The following is a 20612-nucleotide window of genomic DNA, read 5'->3' as shown; positions in this document are numbered from 1 at the left end:
AATTTATAGTTCAGTAATTGGTCAAATGTAAAAGATAGATTCTCTATTCATGATAATTAGTTACTTTAGAATCTAGTTGGGAACAAGGCATGAACACATAAAAATCTAAATGAGACCTTATTTTATTATATCTTATTTATTTACTTATTAGTTTGAGAGAGGCTCTCATGACAGAACCCTGGATGGCCTCCAGCACACACTGTAGCCAAGGCTGCTCTCCCTCATTACTTTCCTGCCTTCACCTCCCAAGCACTAGGGTTACAGATGTATTTCATCATCACAGCAGAAATTAACCTATAAGATATAAAGTGTGCCTTTCCTTCTTATATGCATAGTTCATATGAGCTATAGAGTCTACTTAAAATTTCATCAAGTTGCTTTTTTCAGTTTAGTTTTGTGAAAGCTTTGCAGCTGTCCTTAACTGCAACATTTAAACATTGAATTCCGTTCTCCCTCGGCTATTTTATTATCACTTTTCAGGATTTTCTTTCCTGTATATTATAAATCCAAAAGCAAACAGGAAACAAAACAAAGTGTGATCCATGTTATTTGTTGCGGAAGCTCCTTCTGCTCCTTCAGCCAATAGCCGCTGAGATAACAGCCCATTGGGGCATGGTCTCTCTCTCTTTAAAAAAGCAGCCACTTCCCTCCAGTCTCTTGCTCTGGCTTCTGGCTCCATCTCTCCAGCTAACTTTAAGCATCCCCAAACTTCTTGATGAAGAGCACCAAAAACAATGGTACGTACTTCTGAGTCTGTCCACTGTGCCCTCGCAGCACTTTTAATTTAGATGGAGTTACATTTGCATAACAGTTTAGCTGTGAATTTGGCAGGAAATTCCTGAAGCGTTATTTTGGTTCTGCCAAGCGTGGGTTTAATATCTAATAAGCAGATCTCCTGTGCAGGATTGCCTTTTTTATCTTTAAGGAGGAAAAAAGCTGCTGTGAGCACTCATAGGTTGAGAAAAACTTCTTTTTCTCCCTTCTTTATCAGCAGTAGCATCATTTTACTAGAAGTGGGATATGTCCTTATTTAATGTTCCAAGTTTTCTTTACCACACGATGCTTATCACAACTATTTAAAGAACTTTGATTTAAAAAGTTATCTTGATACAAGGTTATAATTTGTTGAAAGAGAGCATTAAGCCTTTCTAACATCAGTCAAGCAGAACGTAAACCTTTTGATGGAATTGTTGAAGAACTTACCTAGGCAACCAGCAGTGAAGAGCTGCCTTTTGCCAATGACAATATAACATATAAAATGCCATGATCACAGTGAAAGACCCCAAGTGCTGGGGAGACTCTCACTCAAGTCTCCGGATAACACGCCCCCCCCCAGTAACTCACGAGTGTGCTGCAATCACACGAGGCTTTAATGATGAGATGAGATGGGAACCAGTGCACTGGGGCCAAGACTCATAACCCACGCAGGGGAAGAGTTTGACCCCAAGTGACCTGGAGAACCGATTTTTAAGGGAAGAGACTGCAGCCCAGTGATCCTGAATTGGCACGGAGTGTGTCACAGAAAATTCCGAAAATACCAGTGAAGATTACAAGGGGCCAACCCCCTGCCTCTCAGAACCACTCCCAAGGACATAATCAGCTAGTTCTTAAAATACATTACAATGACAATCACAAGGGGGAAACTCCCTGTTTCTCAAGATTACAACCTAACTTTATCTTCAGCTAGTTCCTGAAACACAGTCACTAACTGGCTAATCCTAGATTCTTGATTCTTCTCTTCTTGCTTGGATTTTTGGCTATTTTCGTCCTGCTGGGGAGGTCTGGATTTACCCAGGTCATTCAACAGAACGCCCCAAATGAGCTTATATAAGACATTAACTTTTAATATTCTAGTATGTTAGCCTATAACTGATGAATCATTATAATCAGACATGATATGTTTGTTAAATGGGTTCATTTTGGCTTATAGCTATCTCTCACAGTACAGAATATAGCATCATGAATATTTCACTTGTACAGCACAGAAAATCATTAAAGCTAGAATGAAGCTATATTTGGATGCAGAAAAATAATGTATTGTTAGCATGTGTTTGGGGCCACAAACTCAAGAATTACCCAAAAATTAATGACTACTTTTAAACTTTGGAAGGAGAGTGGATCTTCAGCATTTTCAAATATTCCACTTGATATCTGAGATGATATCTAGAAACCAAGACTGAGGAATCCATATTGTCAAGTCCCATTTACAGAAACACCTGGGAGTTGGGGAATGAAGCAGAGCAGGGGTACCATGCCATGATAGTACGATTTAAACTGTGCTTATGGAATTTTTATGACATGTAGGTGCCATGATAATCACTACATTTTTACCTTTTTGAGGGCTTTCCAGAAAGGAGAAATATCAATTTTTAACAAGTTTAACTTTTAATACATAAAATTTTCTGTTATATTATAGATGATATAGAAAGATTTTATCTTACATGACTGAAATAAATCTACTTGGTTATAATGTGTTCTCTGTTTTAATATGTTAATGAATACAATTTCATGATTGTTGGAATGATCATTTTAGAGTTGTGTGTTCAAGACATGGCACTCTTTTTTCTCTTCTTTGGATGACCTGTATCTCATTATAAAACAGGTTATAACAAGGAAAAACAAAAACATCCTATTGAAGTTGGACAAGGCAAACACACAGAAGGCAAAGAGCCACAAGAGAAAGCAGAAAGTTTTATTTTTAGTTTTCTTCTAGACCATAAAATTATTTTCTAATTTTTCTAAGTTGGTATAACATGATTTGTTACTGAAATGTTTGTCAGAACTCACCAATGAAATCATCTGAGCTTCAGGTTTTATTTATATAGATATTTCTACTTCTGACTTCAATTATCTTGACAGACACAAGACAGTTAAGACATTTTTCTTCCATCTAGTGTCTATTTTGATAAGTTATGTTTTTAATTTTTTTCTAATTTGTTGCCATTATATAAGTCATGTAAAATTATAAAATGTGAAGGAATATGTTCATTTATTCTTGAAAGCAAATATTTGTGATTTTTATTCATTATTTTCTTCGTCTTTCATGCTTTTATGAATTGTACTATCATCTCTCAAGAGAAATATTTTGTCTACTCTATTTTTACAGTGCATGTATTGTTTATGGGTTATATATTCTCTATCACTTTCTTTAATTATGCTGCCCTGGGTTCAATTTTGTTGGTTGAGGTTTCTGTCCTGCCTGGTCCTGTAGCCATTCAGTCACAAAAGAAATACACAGAGGTCTACGTTAATCATAAACTCATTGGCCTATTAGCTCAGGCTTCTTATTAACTCTTTTTTTTTTTTTTTGGTTTTTCGAGACAGGGTTTCTCTGTGGCTTTAGAGCCTGTCCTGGAACTAGCTCTGTAGACCAGGCTGGTCTCGAACTCACAGAGATCTGCCTGCCTCTGCCTCCCGAGTGCTGGGATTAAAGGCATGCGCCACCATCGCCCGGCTTATTAACTCTTTCTTACATCTTATATTAGTCCATTATTCTTGTCTATGTTAGCCACGTGGCTTGGTACCTTTTTCAAGGAGGCGTTTTTATCTTGCTTCCTCTGCATCTGGGTGACGACTGCAAACTCTCTTTCCTCTTCCCAGAAATCTCCTGTCCTAGTCGCCCCACTTGTAATTCCTGCCTGACTACTAGTCAATTAGTGTTTTAGTAGTATTTTTGTACAACTTTTGCCACATAGTTTTGTTTGTATATATTTTGTCTCATTGGTCTTTTGCTTGCATATTTTGTTTTCTGATTACATTTTTATAGGGTTTGTGTGGGGAATGGCTCTTGTCTTTTTTATGTATGTGTGTTTTTTCAAGTGTATTTTTTAAGAGAGAGAAAGGAAGTTCACGGTGTTGACTGGTTAGGGATGTGGGGAGGTTCTGGGAGCAGTTGAGAAAGGAAAAAGCATTATCTAGGGTTCATAGATTCAACAGCCCTGGGTGGTTAGCTATGTTTACAGTAGCACTCATGAGTTCTTTTCTATTGAGTGGGCCTTAAGTCTAATTGGGTGGCTACTTGTTACCATCAAGATATAAATGCTACTATTACACCTTCAGAGATACCTTGTATCTTTATATTTAATGCAAGTGTTAACATAGATACACTTGGAATTACCCATTTATTATTAATTTCCTTATAAAATTGTATCTTTCCTTTCTGTTTTTTCTTTTTTCAAATTTATTTATTTATCTTTATTTAAACTATTATTTATTTACTTACTTATTACTTGTTTTATTTCCTATCCACAGTTTCCCCTCCTTCCTCTCTTCCCAGTCCCTTCCCCATACCCCACTATGTTCTCACTTCTCAATCCATTCCTCCACTGTTTCTGTTTAGGAAAAGGGAGGTTTCCCATGGTTATAAACAAAACATGGTATATCAAGTTGCAGTAAGACTAAGTAAGCATCTATCCATTTATAAGTTTGGGCAAGGTGACCTAGTATGGTGAGTAGAGTCCCAAATGCCAGTAAAAGAGTCGAAGACATCTCCTGTTCCCACCCCTAACAATAGTGGATATGTAGCCTGAGCTGGCTATCTTCTATGACCAGATTGGTACCTATTCCAAGTGTCATCAGAGAGCTTCACCCAGCAACTGATGGAAGCAGATACAGAGCCACAGCCTTTTTTAAAATTCTTTTTTATCTTACATGAATAAATAAAATATTTTAATATTTAGCCTATACCTAGTTGATGAAAATTAATATGAGTTTTATGAGTGAGTGTTAGGATCTACATGTATAAAAATATAAAAATGATACCCATTATTATATTTTATATGATAACTTAAAATTAATAGAAAATAAAATTTCTTATATCTCGATATATCTTCCTAAAATGACATACATATGAACAAAAAATTCTAAAAGTTTCAATAGGGAGGAGAGACAGCTTATCTACAAACAGATAGTAGAGTAGCATCTATTTACAAACAGATAGTAGAGTAGCATCTATCTACGAACAGATAGTAGAGTAACATCTATTTACAAACAGATAGTAGAGTAGCATCAGGCTTCTTATATAAAAATCTGAATGGTAGAAAACAATGCCAGTGACCCTTCAAAATTATAAAGGAAGAAATCTTTTGACTCACAACTCCAAAACAGATTTAAATATATAAAATGTATATAATATTTGCATAAAATCTTTGATAATTTTATTCACACATATAATGTACTTTGATATTAACCCCCACTCTTCTTCCTAAATCCTCTAAGATCTACTACTAACTCTCCATGCCCTCCAGTCCTTCTTTCTTTTAAAAAATCATCCATTGAGCCCAATTTATGCTCTCTATATAGTCTTGCATAGAAGCTATCTCCTCCAAGCTGTAAGTCAGATGTGTCTCAGAGATGGTTAAAATAATATAGGCTATTGCTATTGCTATTGCTTGCCCACTAAACTGGATAGTATAGTCCTACTACTAAAGACAATACAAACACTAATTACAATACATGGAGAAATAAGGTTCATAGTGACTTTTTCCTTCTGGGTAGCTTTCATAGACCCAGAAAGTGCTTTGAAGGTTTCTTACAGTTGTGAACCCTGTGAACAACAAAGATGACCAGCATGGCAAGAAGTATCCGTAGGTACAAAAGTGACACAAATGTTATGGAGATAACCTACTATTTTCTGGTTGGATTAAAGGCCTGCTCCATAGGAGGAAACAGATGTTTGCTACTTTGGGGAACTCATCTCTTCTAGAACTAAACCTACTACTAATTTGCTAAGTAGACATAGTAGAGAACTTTCCTCTAAATACCTACCTTTATGCCCATAGGAGTGCCACTGTCAGACCAGGTCAGAGAGGGTTCTGTGGAAGTGGAGGGTGGTTAGTGCAGAAACTCGCAGCTGCTCAATGTGCAGAGAGGAAGAGCCTATGGACTGCTCGTCCACAAAGGGCACATCTACAAGACACTGACCCTGCACGCTCAAGGACCACTGCAGAAGGAGGGAGCTGAGACGCATTGTTAAAAAAAAAAAAAAAAAAAAAAAAAAAAAAAAAAAAACAGTATTTTCCTGTTTGTTTTTATTGTTGTTGTTGTTTTTTTTTTTTTTTGCTTTTCAATGGGTGCATTGTGGAGGTTAGATAATAAACATTGCATTTTTATACTTAAAGTCTTTACTTGTTTTATCCCTTTAATTAAATTTGGACCTAGTTCGTTCATACAGTTAAATTAGTTGGGATAAATTTGGTGTACTTTTCTCCTTGCTATTTTCTTAAATTGTATGAGTCACAGCCTAATATATTTATTTCTTCAACTATAATACTGCCCTTTGCTGAGCTCTACCCTATGGCTTATATTACAGAGTGTGGTTTTCATTTTGTTTCTCAATTCCAGCTGGTGGCAACACAATGGTCTCAGTCCTTTGTGAACTTACCAGCCTGGTGCTTTACAGTGAATATGTTTTTTAGGTGATAAATTGGAACATTTCAAGGAAATACCTCCCATGTTTCCCTACTCTTTGTGACAATGGTTTTGTGCTGCCTGTTGTCCAGTCGGAAAACTGCTGATTCATGGATGCTATCCAACTTACTAGTGGTTTAAACTAAGAAAGTAATAGAGTATTATAGGAAGTATATACTCAGGAAGCAATAGACCACTCCTTTTCAATTTTCTTCAGCTTTAGTGAGATACAATTGACAAGTAAGAAATGCATATGTATTCAGATTATACAGTTGTGGTGTTTTGATGTTTGTGATGTTTTGTGTGAAATCTACATTACTATAGCATAGATGGATGCAGACAGTTGTGAGAAATTTCCCTTTTACTTCTGACATCTTAAAGCTTGCCTTTTATTTATTCTGAGTAAACTTAGTTGTTTGTTTAAAAATTGCTCCAAATTCTCTGGCCTCTGTTGGTCGTCATTGTTCTGTTTTTTTTATATATATATATATATACATTATTACGAATTTATTTGCAACCAATATCTGCAACCAGTATTATAGTAGCTCACAGTAGTGCTCCCTGGAGTTTCAGGTGGAGTTCTCTGTTAGAGCCAAGGGCTTTCACCAGGCTTAAGTTTCGCCTGCAATTTCGTATTCTTTCAAGTGCAAACTTTAAAGGTGTGGCCTGAATGCTCTGCTGCCTAGATGATCATCAGCTGGGCTGCAAGGGTGGGTGTGCATTCAGGTCCCGGATTTCTGCTTCCTTTGCCAATTGGCGCCACCCATCTTCAAAGCCATCCACAAAAACCTGTGTCAAACACTTCTCACTTCAAAATTTCTCTTAAGAAGAAGCCTGATGTTTTGACTGTTTAATTTTTAAAAACCTTCATTGTACACAGGGCTGTGTTACATGACGGTATTTCTAATTCCATAAAAGTATATATTGTATTTTGGGTATATTCCTCCCAAGCCCCCCTCATCATGATGCTGGGAACACAATTTCTCCCTTTCCCCTTCTGTTAGTTGCCTTTGTTCCCATGGATAATTTTGCCTTATTATACATACACGATTTAGGAACCACATACTGCTGTTATAGAGGACCCAAGTTCTGTTCCCACTACCCCAGTTGGGTGGCTCACAACCTCCTGTAACTCAAGATTGAGGAGTTCTGATTCTTTCTTCTGGAATTCCCAAGTATTTGCATTCATGTATACACATAACCACAGGCAGAAACATACTACACACATGAAAACAAATCTTTGAAAAACAAAAGAAAATGACCCTCTCTCCCCTGTCAACCATTAGCTGGGATTAAATCCTCAGTGGGAAGTGGGGCCCTGTGAGACTTTCCACATTCTAGGGCATGGTGTTGAGAAACCCAATCTTGTGATGAAACTCTGTAGGTAATCTCAGGTATTATACATTCAAGAATCTGGCAGCCATGTCATTCTCAGGAGTTAGTATTACATACACCACACAGATACACCACTTTCTCTGTCTTTTACATTCTTCCTGTCTTTCACAGTGTTCCCTGAGCCTTGGAAAGTGTAATACAATGATTCTTGAAGAGCTGACATTTAATAGTCATTTATTCTCAGTTCTTGGATTAGTTATAAGTTTTTCATTACTTAAACAAACTGACTTAAATGCATCCTGAAAATCCTTTAAAGCATCCTTGCTTCAGTCACTGTAAAGAGAATTATAGGGCTGCAAGGGATTACATGCTACCGTGTTTTAATTGACTTGGGTCTCTGTTGCTCATTTCTTTGTGTGTAAAGTTATAGCTTCCTGTTTTCTTGGTGTTGTATTTGAAATTTTACTAATTGAAAGGATATGAGACCTATAATAGGATTTTCCTTCCCCAGAAAGAACTTTCTGTTTATAATAAGTACCTGTGGGTAGACTATTTCAGGAGCAGCTTTAAATGTTGCATTTGTCTAGACACCCAAGACTACTTGTGGCTTGTTTGCCCTTGATGCCATTTACACTGAGGATATAGCCCTTTGGAGTCCACCCTTAGAGTAGGTGGTAATTGATCTAATCTATTCATCCTGTTAAGGCTCTGAGATGTGACCTTTTCCCCTATTACCTCAGGATATTGACAAAAATATAAGCTATTTCTGGAGCTGTTTCTTTCATATTACAAGAGAAAATGTCAATGATGCCTTAGGAAAAAAAAAGACAAGCCAATTTTCATGGAATGTGCACTGAATGACAGAATTAAAGGAAGACACTGAAATAAAAAGGAAACCTCAAGATTTTTGAGGGTGCTTGGGATGATAATAAACAGGGCTGACACATAACGGCTTAGTGAGTTACCTATGACACTAGTGGTATTTTCATTAGCCCTTCTCAGGAAGAAACAAAATGAGCATTAAAAAGGAGAACTTTTTTTTTTTTTTTTTTTTTTTTTGGTTTTTCGAGACAGGGTTTCTCTGTGGCTTTGGAGCCTGTCCTGGCACTAGCTCTTGTAGACCAGGCTGGTCTCGAACTCACAGAGATCCGCCTGCCTCTGCCTCCCGAGTGCTGGAATTAAAGGTGTGCACCACCACCGCCCGGCTAAGGAGAACATTTTCAAGAAGAAATTAATGCCTTTGATCTACAGTGCAATCAATTTGACAAGTGTTAGAAGATTTGAAATTTATTTGCTTGTAAAATTAAAAGCAATATAAACTTTAAAGTTGACTTAAATGAAATATATTTTATACTTTATTTAAATTAGATTTTGTAAAAATATTATGGGTGTGGATATTTTTCCCTGCATATAATTATGTGGCTGGTGTTCATGGAGATCAGAAGAGGGCATCAAATCCTCTTGAACTAGAGTTATGGATGGCTGTGAGCTGCTACAATGTAAGTGCTGGGAATTAATCTGTCTAGGAAATTAAAGTCATGAAATTGTCAGGTAAATGGTTAGAGCTAGAAACAATATCTTGAGTGGGTATATATGATTCTCTCTGAGACGAAAAAGGAAAGAATATGTCAGGTTTTGATGGGGCTCTGAGAAGAACAATGGTTTTTGTTTCCAAACATTACTCTGGAGCCAGAGGCTGTTTTTGTTTTTGTTTTTCTGAGTTGTGTTTTTGAGGCTTTTGCTAAAGAGAATTTTTATTAGGATGCTAAATAGCAGGAATGTAACCGGTTGCCACATCTATACATACATTAAATATTTTGCAGTTGCTAAAACTTATGAAATCACCCCATAACTTTGATGGCACTTACATAATTTCAAAGGCTAACATGAGGAAAATAGCACTCATAGATCCCACTTTTAAAACTTTGAGTTTTTTGCATGAGGGTGTGTAAGCATGTTGTAAGTGTATGTGTGTTGAGGCCAGAGTAAAACTTTAGATAAAATCTGCACTTTTTAATTGTTTATTGTTTGAGAATTTCATGCATGAATATAATGTGTTTTGAACAAATCTATTACCCATTCCCTTCTCTCCTCTTTACCAACCACTTCTCCTTTAAAATTTCATGTCCTCCTTAAAAAATACCTGCTTTTTCCACTAACTGATACCTATATATACATAACTGTAGGACCATCCACTGGAGTATGGATGATCTCTCAGTGGCTGTCGATTGCGTTGGGTGGGTTACTCAGTTTAGGGGTTGTAACCCACCCTGCAATCAGTTACTCCAGGGTCACGGAGGGGTGCTATCTGGAAGAGAATGAGCTAGAAAAGGAGGAGGAGGCCATGCTAAGTTTGTCACTGCCTCCGTTTATTAGGGACAGGTTACAGTTTATATAGGGTAAGGAATGGGGGGGCACAGGGGCCTGGACTCTTGTCACGTGGTCCAGGTCACGTAGGCCAGGTTATGTTCGGTCAGGTCAGGTAGAAGTCAGGAGTTGCCACACCTAGTTCCCTGGATAGCTGGAATGTGGAATGTGAGGCGGTTCCGCTAAGAGATAACAGCTAATTGGGTGTGGGGCAGGTTTTGTCAATAGAAGGACTCTCAACACAATTATAGGTGTGGGGTTCTCTGCAGACTCCCCAAGGCGATGGTTCCTATAATGATTTTTGGGAGGGAAAATGGCTCCTCACAAGTGGCTACATCCCTAAATAAAATTGACTTTCTTTCCCCTAGCAACAATTAATTGCCAGTAGCTTTTCAGCTAGGTGTGAGACTTCATAGGCTCTCCCATATCTGTGCTAGAATTTTGGCTGGTTTGATATTTTTTCATACTTGTTCATACAATACTAGCTGCTATGACTTCATTTATGCAATATCCTGGTCATTTCCAGCAAACACTGTGTCTTTGCAAATTACCACTACCCCTGATTCTTACACTCTTTCTGCACCTTCTTCCATGATGATACCCAAGACTTGGAATCAAGGAATTGTGATATACTCCATTCTCTGTATGCTGACCATTTGTGAATCTCTGTATTAATCACCATATACTCAAACAACAATATCAATGATAAAAGTTTCGCTGAGGACCGAGAGGCAATGAACTATCCAGGAATGAATTTCTGGCCCAATTAATTGTTTCAGGTGTGAGTTCAATCTGGTGGAGCATTCTTTAAATACAATTAGAATATAGTTGGTTACTGCTACAACATCCATGGCACTATTGCAAGCAATAGTAAATACATTTAGTTAGACAAAACATTATTATAATTCTAAGGTTTCACAGATGAATAAAACAGTTCATCACATTTCTCCTCTGATACAACGCATAACACATTCCTGTCCTCTGAAAGTTATCCAGGAGGGATGAAGCTTTCAGGTCAGTTCCAGCTTGATTTTTTTCAAGAGTCTTCAGCAACAGAGTCTTAACATCAATTTTTGTAGAACAACTAAGAAACAAGGATAATAATTGTAATTTTTGAGATGTCTATGGAAGCTTACTGTGCAATAACTCTAAAATAGGTAACCCACATCTGCCATGGGATTTTATATGCTGGTTTATGGTATCTGAGAGAGATTTTCGTCTTCTTATTATAGGGTAATTCTGTTTACATTCATTTTAAATATTTATTTGTATATCTTTAGAAAGCTGATATATTAGTAGGCTTTCATATGGAATGTCAAAGGTATTAAGCATTAGTCATATGTCTCATAATCCCTGCTTTCCCATGCCTAACCCCACTTAACACTTTCTAATCTAGTATTCCACCTTTCTACTTTACACTGCCTGTGTTCTATACCTTTCCCTTAATATCTCCCACAATGGACCCTTACAGCTTCCTGATTTATATGACTACTCCAATTTAAACACATATATCTAAAGATTTAAATATAGCATTTCTTTCACATATTTAAATATATGTGAGGGAGAACACGTAGCATTGTTTTTCTGTGCATTGTTTACCTCACTTATAAAGATTATTTCCAACTCTATCTCTTATCCTCAAATTTTATTTTTGATTACAGTTGAATAATATTCTATTATGTGTATGTGCATATATAGAATATTATTTTTATTATCTAGGCAACATGTGTTGGCATGGATGTGGAAAAAGGGTAATATTTATTCACTGCTGGTGGTAGTGCAAACTGTGCAGTCACTATGAAAATCAGTATGGAGAGTCTTCAAAAGGTTAGAGATAAATCTACCATATGTCCGGTATACCACTCCTGGGCATATTCCCAAAGGAATATTCTAGTGCAAATGTACTTGCTCATCCACTTTCATTGCTGCTTTATTCACAATAGTTAGAAAATTGAAGTACTTTTTTGAGAAAGAGTCTTTTACTGGGACCTGAGGCTCACCTAAGTAGGCTCAGCTGGCAATCCAGCAATCCCAAAAGATCAGCCTATCTTCACTTCCCTAGTGGAGAGATTCCAAGCATGTTCCAGTGTTACTACATTTAGCTACTGAGAGTGAGTTGTAGGAATCAACCCTAGATGCGTGTGCCATTGTTGTAGCCCACTTCTAATATGTGTGCAGGTAAAATGATTTTCCAGACTTTCTTACTAAGGTGGTATTCAACTGAATGAGCAGACACAGAGGGGACTTATTTGAATTTTTTCACTATCTTAAGAAAGTTTTATTAGAAGTAGTATTTGAATTATTCTCAGTAAAATGAATAAATCTGAAAAATCCTGAATATTAGTATTTACTTTCATCTTGAAGAAAAAAGCAGCTAAACATAAACATTAATTATATATAAAATAAATGATATCATATACCATAAATAAAAATAAAGGTTATATAGCAATTAAAATGAATATATAACCTGGAGTCATATAAGTGAGAATTCAAACTCACATTTGCTGTATTCTGTATGAGTTAGTCACCTATATAATATGTATTCTATAAAAGGCACAAATGCAGATGTCCTACACTAACAAAGTCCTGCAATTATTCCGAGTAATTCCTTCCTTTCAGTTTCCGTCTTCTCTTTAGCTCCTTAAATGCAGGTCAGCCTTTTCTGTGAAAAATCACATTTTATAATTACTTAAAATCACAGTTACATTCAAGTAACATTTTTATTGAAATTACTGATGCTAATCAAGGGAAATGGGCTGGACCATGAGTGATGCTATCAGATAATTTAAAGATATGAGGACGAGTTCTAAGAATGAGGTGTTCTTTGGAATCAGCCAGTATGTAATGAACAGACCTCTTCCACTCCTGAGATGCAGATATAGACCTGTCAATCCATCACACTCCCTAAGGCCTACACTTCCTACAGTTTGACAGTAGCTAGCCAAAACCAAAAATGAATTCAGGATTCTTTCACAAAAACTCTTCCTGGCATTTAGTGTCTTTTCAGGCACCTAAGCTGCAGATAAATTCCAGCTTCATGAAATCTGACTATTTGTCTCTGCCTTTAGTGGAGATAAAACTAGGGGAAAAAGTCCATCAATCTCTGACACTGTCATGATACGCTACAAATTGATGCGAATATATTATTGTCATCCAAGTACAGACCCTTCTAGCGGTTACTTTGTGGTCTTTGCAAGAACAGCTACTAATAGATTTCTTTGGGAATGTGATGGCTGCTTAATGGTTCAGTTTACCATATAGTCTCTGATTTGCAGAATGTAGGTTGTGTTAGTGTCCCCTAATTCTTTGACTATTGCCAGAAGTTATGTTATACCTGGAGGTACTGTGAGTCAATGGTATTGGATTATTTCCCTTAGGTTACTCATGAAGCATTGGGGATTGGTACCTACATGCCAAGACTCCTCGCTAGACAATTTTTGCCTATACAAAAGAGGGATGGTTTACTGTTTAAGATGCTATCATGAGCACTATTTTTAAATTGCTATTCACTTATATTAAATGTAGAAATACGCAAGTTTAATGTAACAATTCCACATGTGCATACACCATACTTTGAGTATAACAATGCACTACTCCTTTCTGCTATCTCTCCCTACCTCTTTTCTGTATCTGTCTCCTTCCCTAGAAGTGCAATCATTATTTTTAGACCATCATTTTATAAGTTTTCTCACATGAGAGAAAAATACACTACTTTTATTTCTCTGTCTGCCCAGTTTCTGTAATCTTCCAACTCCATTCTTTTTCCTGAAAATAGCATGATTTCCCCGTATACATAAAAGTCTATATTTTAAATTCATTCATCTGTTGATGGACACTCCAGGATGATCCTTGACTACTAAGAATAGTCTTACAATAAAAAGGCCCTGAAACTATTTTTTCATATGCTGACTTCATTTACTTTGACTATTATAATCGTCAAGGTTCTCTAGAGGAACAGAACTAATAGGATGAATACATAGTAAAGACGTGGATATTAAAATAGCTTAAGCAATATCAATTGGGCAGTCTAAAAATGACTGTCTTCGCATTAAAAAGGCTGAAAACCCAGTAGCTTCTCAGTTCATGAGTCTGGATACCCAGCACTTAAAACCTGTAAATGAAGGCTTGGAGGATCCCTGGAGAGCCACTGGTCTTCGTTTCATATGGGAAGCCTGAAGAAGCTGAGTTCCAATAAGAGTGAAAGAATGTAACAATGGTGAGAACAGCTGCAACAACAGGATAGGTGAATTTCCCAGTGACACATGAAAGCAATGAGGCAAAAACCAAAGGTTTCCCTTTGGACCCCCTTCATCTGGCTGCCACTGGTAAGTGCTACTCACATTTAAGTTATGTCTTTCAACTTCATTAAATCACAGTCCTGTCCAGAAACATTTCTGATAGTTGATTCCGGATTCAATCAATTGGAAAATCCATCAAAGTATGTATACAAGTGCTCTGGATAGATTCTATGGTCATACTTCTTTACATAGTGGACGCACTAATTTCCTTCCCTGCCAAGAGTGTATCGTTCCCATCCTCTGCATTCTTGACATATTTTCTTATAATAGTCATTCTCATTACTAAGTTGCGATGTTGTTCCTAAAATTCTTTAGCAGGGGAGACAAAAACATCTACCTCTTTTCCCAAGGTCCCAACAACAAATGGAGGCGCAATTCCACCAAGGTTCACTTGGAAACCAATGAGTTTATTTGACTTCCGTAGAGAGAATACATGAAGGGTTACTTATAGGAGTGTGGGCACTCCAAGGTCAAAACCCGAAAATCTTTACACACCAGGAATGAAAGTTTCTTTGTAGTTGTATATATGGAGCCCCGCTCCAGTCTTCCCAGCGTTCTATATACTCCAGCCCGACCCCTAGGCCATATGACGAGTTACCCGGTGGTACGGAGCAGCTGAAAAAAATCCCATGCCCTACTATGGGTGTGGAGTGGGGAATGGAGGAATATAAACCATCAAGAAGCACAGCTGATATTATCTTTTGCAAGTGCACCTGAACTTTCTAAGATGGCAGTTCTTGGCTCCAGGGACAGTCTTTCAAGACAGATACAATCCTAATAGATTCTTGATTCGTATTCCCCTGAAGACTATGGATGTGGAAGACTTTTTGAAATAACACAGCTGCAGAGATATGGTGTTTTAATACCCAGTTCTTTTACTTACCAGGCATGCCTGCTCAGTTCCTTGGTATTCTTCAGCTAGTCTTAGAGCTACGAGACTTAAAAAGAAAGTGGCTAGGAGTGGTGGTGCCCACCTTTAACTCCAGTAAACAAGAAACAAAAGAAGACAGTCTCTGTGACCTCAAGTGTAGCCTGATCTCCACAGTGACTTTCAGTACAGTAGGGCTACATGGTGAGACCCTGTCTCAAAAGAGTATGTGTGGTGTGTAAATTACACAGCTTTTCATGTCACCACTTAGTTACCCTCTCCATACAGTTTCCACAGCACTTCTCTCAAAGACTCCGGAGGGACACACAAAGGGACTCAACCCCTGAAACGATGTAACGTTTGTTGTGGGATACCAGAGATAGGAACGTGGGGAGGGTTTTGTTTCCCAAAGCATTAATCTCAGACATGACCTACATCATTTGCTTCCCATTGAAGCACCATGGCTTTATGTTGGGAAGTGGGATTTCTCTAGAGGCAGTCCATTTTGCGGATCTTCAAATAGCTGTGCAGATTTCTGTATTTGCTGGGTCTTTCCATTTTACTTTGCTATTACTTTGTTCAGTTCTCTGTGTTCAGATACTCCGCTTCTGTTTTTGTAAGTATGCACGTATGCACATTCTCTGTGTGTGCACATGTGTGTTCATGTATGTGTTTAAATCTAGAACCTGCATATGAAAGAAAATGTGACATTTATCTCCTCCCATTCCCCGCCACACACACACACTATTTACCTTCCCTCGCTCCCCATAAGAAGCTTTTCTTTTTGACTTTGAACTCCAAGAAAACAAATCTTGTGCACTGCTGCTGGCACTCAGCTTCTATAACCTCTTAGTAATCAGAGAGTCTCTTACTCGTCCAAGTATTATATTATCTTTCAATATAGGGAGTAGTACAATGTCCTTACACATGTCAGATTGCAGTTTGATCTTATTGCATGATCCTTTAGGCCCCTTCTTGATGGTTGAACTTGTAGTCTAGATTGTTGGTTTGAGGAACATATGAGACTTAAATAGATACTTAAAGTTATATGTATATATAATATATGTGGTAGATAATCATATGCATATAAAAATGATAAATTTGGATTCTGCGATGGTATGAAGAGGTATGGATCCCATAGACTCTTATGTTTGAGTGTTTGGCCTATAGGGAGTGGTACTATTAGGAGGTATGACCTTGTTTGAATAGGTGTGGTCCATTTGGAGAAAGTGTATCACTGTGGAGGCAGGCATTAAGGTCTCATATATGCTCTAGATACTTCCAGTATGGCATACAGGTCACTTCCTCCTGTTACTTACAGATCAAGATGTAGAACTCTCAGCTCCTTCTGCAGTACCATGTCTGACTGCATGTTGCTAAGATTCTCGCCATGATGATAATGGACTAAACCTCTGAAACTGTAAGACAACCCCAATTAAATATTTTTCTTTATAAAAGTTGTTATGGTCATAGTGTCTTTTCACAACAATAGAAGCTCTGAGACTGATTTCTACAGACCTAGTTAGTTATTCTATAACTCAATTATACAAGTATGTAACATGTATGTTACATAATGACTGTAATGCAGGCAACCTAAATACTTCTGAGATACTTTTTGCTTGAGTACTGAGTGCCTGGTAACAGAATAAACAGCTAAAAGATATCAACGTTATAGGGATTTATTATTCATTTATTTATTTATTATGGTTATTTATTTGTCACGAGCCATTTCCCCACTAAAAATCATTACAGGAACCATCACCCTGGGGAGTCTGCAGGGAACCCCACACCCATAATTATGTTCTATTGAGAACCTGCCCCACAGCCAATTAACTGCTAATCTGTTAGCGGAACCGCCTCACATTCCAGCTATCCAGGGAACCAGGTGTGGCAACTTGTGACTTCTTGGCCTACCTCCTGGCCTACGTGACCTGGAACACGTGGGAAGAATCCAGTTTCCTTACCCTTCAGGGGCTATATAAGCAGCAACCATGATCCTAATAAACAGAGGCTTTGACAAATCTGCTTGGCCTCATTCTTCTGTCTTAGCTCATTCCCTTCCAGGTATCGCCCCTCTGAGACCCTGGAATAACTGATTCCAGGGTGGGTTACAAACCCCTAGACTGAGTAGCCCACCCAACGCAATCGACATTTATTTACCTGACTTTTATAAAAATAAACTTTATAGTTATACATTCCTGGGGCCTATAGTGGCAAGACTCTGAGATGGTGTTTTATAATAGCCTTTTTCCCCTTAATGATTGCAAGATATCTGCTATAGTTCAGTATAATAAGTTGTCATGGAGAAGAAAGAACTTTATTCTACTCATTCTCTGCCCCTTAACAAAAGGGAATAAATCCTGGAACCTGTGCCATTGACCTTCTGTGAATGAATTTATTTCATAACTTTGTAGATGAGAGCTTACTTCATCCTTTCTCATAAATAAAGAGCTTTCAAGACATCCATGACCTGGAAAGCTAACCATCTTCACTGAACTCCTTAGTGTTTGGGCCAAAGTAGTACTGTTAAGAAGGTAACAAGAGGGTCTGTTCTGCCTGTAGAAGAAGAAGAATCTAGCAGTGATCACCATGGGGCTACACAATGATGGCACAGCAATTCTTTTGGTGATGTAACCCAATATAAAGAAAGACCACCCTTTCACTTGATCTCAAACTTTAAAAGAGAACCCAAGTGACTTGCTAAAGAATACGGATTATGGGAAATTTGTTTTTTTACTTTGTTCATATAGATGTAAAAAATAATTGTAAGCAGCAGACATCAATTTCCCCATCCTTCTGAAGACTGAAAGTCTAAGGTCAGGGCGAGGGCATAGTGAGTTTTGGTGAAGGCTTCCGTCTTTCATTATGAACACTTAGCCTCTCATTGTTTGCTCACATCACCTCTTCGTCCTTTGAATGGAGAAAAAAATAAAAGAGCTCCCTCTTCAGATTGTCTCCTAAAGACAATAGTCTCATCATCTCAGAATCTCACCTAATTTGACCTTAATTACCACTGAATAACCACTATTGCTAGCTATAATCATCTTGGGGATTAGACCTCACATGACTTTAAAGAGTTTGTGAACATGAGTTGATCCAAAGCAGATGATGAGAGGTCAGTAAAAGCAGAACTAAAGGGACTAAAGGGGAATTCTCTAAACTTCATGGCAGAACAAATAATAAAGTAACAAGAGATTATCTCAGAAAACTAATCTGAACCAAAGTTTCAGACTGCACAAGTTACCTCAGAAGTGCAATTTTATGTCCAGATCCATTTACTTTACATAGGATTGAACTGAAGTTGAGGGCAGTGTTATACAGCTGTTTCCTTGAAATGAACACACTCTGTAAAAGTCTCAGAAATTTCCTGAAACGCACCAAAATCATCTGTTCCTACTTTATCAATCTGGCTCTTTTAATTCACTTATTGAGGACACTTTAACTTAGCTTGGGACATTTGGTATCAATGTGCTCAATAAAATCATTCAATAGAGGGTAATTGAGAATGTTAATGATTTGAAGTTATTAGAGTTTGGAAAGAAAATTAGGAAGTATCTACATTCACTTTGCAAAATCTTCTATTATTTAGCTTGTAATACAACAGTCATGTAAAAAAAAAAACTACTTCTTCAAAACTTCAGTAGCTCAAAGAACAGAGCCGTGCTTCTTTGAGTAGCTCTACTAGGAATTTCAATGTCTGCTGACCTCATCTATTTGCATCTGGTAGTGACAAAGGTTTGCTGCATGGAAATGAATAAGTACTTGCCATTTAGGGACTAAAGAGACCACTCCTCAATTATAATTAGGCTCTGGACCTGCAACATTCTAAACATTTCACAGAATAACTCAACTTCTGATGAGTCAGCCTTGCAAAAAGTTCTGTTGTTGCTTCTTTCTGGGCATATTCATTGACAGGTTGCACAGTGTATAAACCATCATAAAATAGTTGAGTGTCTGGGCTCCCAGCCACACAGCTCTACTCTCTAGGTCCTAGCCTCCAGTGGCACATTCCAAGCCCCTTCCCTACCTCCCTGAAGCCCCAGAAACCTGGCAGCAGCCTCTCCACACCGCTAACCATCCACCCCCACCCCAGCCACATCAGCAAACACTGGAGCCTTGGCTGCACCTGGGGAAGGTGGGTGTCTGGGCTCCCAGCAGGAGAGCCCTGCTCTCTAGACCCAAGACTGCCTGGAGCATACCCCATGCCTCTCCTCCATGCACTGAAGCCCCTGAAATCAGGCAGCAACATCAAACAACCCCAACCACCCCCCACTGCATCAGCAAACCCTGGAATATTTATCCCTAGTGCATAAACTGGCTTTTTGGAGCCCATTGCCTATGGAGGGATACCTTGCTCAGCCTAGATACAGAGGAGAGTACCTTGGTCCTGCCTCAGTGTGATGTGACAGTGCTTCCACAACTCATACTGAGTTTGTACGTAAGTCCGTGTGAGTATTTTTGTTTTGCATATGCTGACATTGAGCTCTCAGCCAGATTCTAGAAGTCCTTTTTCTCTGTGGGATCAGTAGGGAAATGTTCATGTTTGAGACAAGGATCGTAACTTGATTTTTTTTAAAATTTACAACATTAAATTAAAATGACTATATTATGTTTTAACTAGGGTTTGATTTTTTTTAAAAGATGAGTATAGAAATTAATGGATTTCACCATGGGATCCTCATACAGACTTTGTTCTTGTTATCTCTCTTCCAACCATTAGTTCTGCCCCCACCTCAGGACCTGGCTGCCTCTCCTGCTGGTCCCCTTCAGCTCAGCTCCCACCAGCTCCTACTTCCTTTTATATGTCACATGTCTTCTATGCTGGGAAGGGAAAATGACTTCTTTGAATATGTTAGACCCTTGACTTTTAATCAATGTACCTGATGAATTTCTGTAGGGAAGAGGAATTCCAAATTTCTTTACATCAGAACCTCTGTAGGTTAACCTTGAGCATGATTAGTGTTTTTGAATCCTCCAGCCTATTCTTACACGTACCCAAGATTGAAGATAAACACTCTGTATCAACAAAAGGCTGGAAGCTCTGGGTATTTTAAATATTCCTGTTACTTTAAAATGACTTTCTGCTGTTATAGAAGACAGAAGTTTCTCTCACGTTCAAATGTCTTTTTCAATTTCATATCTATTTTGGATATAAATTAAAACTACCGCTGTTTATTTATGTAAAATTAATAAAACTTGTCAATAATTTTATATTTTACATTATTCTACTTACTTATTCTCTCTCTTTAAATAGTCTGATTATATTTATTTTGAGTCAAAATATTTCTGTAATCTCTATTTATTATACCTATCATTTTAATTAATGTGTATGGCAT

At 37.7% G+C, this 20612-nt stretch overlaps 1 long non-coding RNA gene across 1 annotated transcript in view; it reads left to right on the top strand.

The window, feature by feature from the left end:
* Positions 1-696: 696 nt before the first annotated feature.
* LOC126512109 (uncharacterized) overlaps positions 697-20612 on the top strand; it is a 63052-nt gene continuing 43136 nt past the window's right edge. Inside the window, exon 1 of the long non-coding RNA XR_007594911.1 lies at positions 697-737. This is a non-coding gene — a long non-coding RNA (uncharacterized lncRNA). The remainder of the gene's footprint in view (positions 738-20612) is intronic.

The sequence above is a fragment of the Alexandromys fortis genome, unplaced genomic scaffold, assembly GCF_014885135.2.
Source record: "Alexandromys fortis isolate MF-2015 unplaced genomic scaffold, M_Fortis_MF-2015_v1.1 scaffold_95, whole genome shotgun sequence".
Lineage (NCBI taxonomy): Eukaryota > Metazoa > Chordata > Mammalia > Rodentia > Cricetidae > Alexandromys > Alexandromys fortis.
This window is presented reverse-complemented; position numbering and strand designations above follow the sequence as displayed.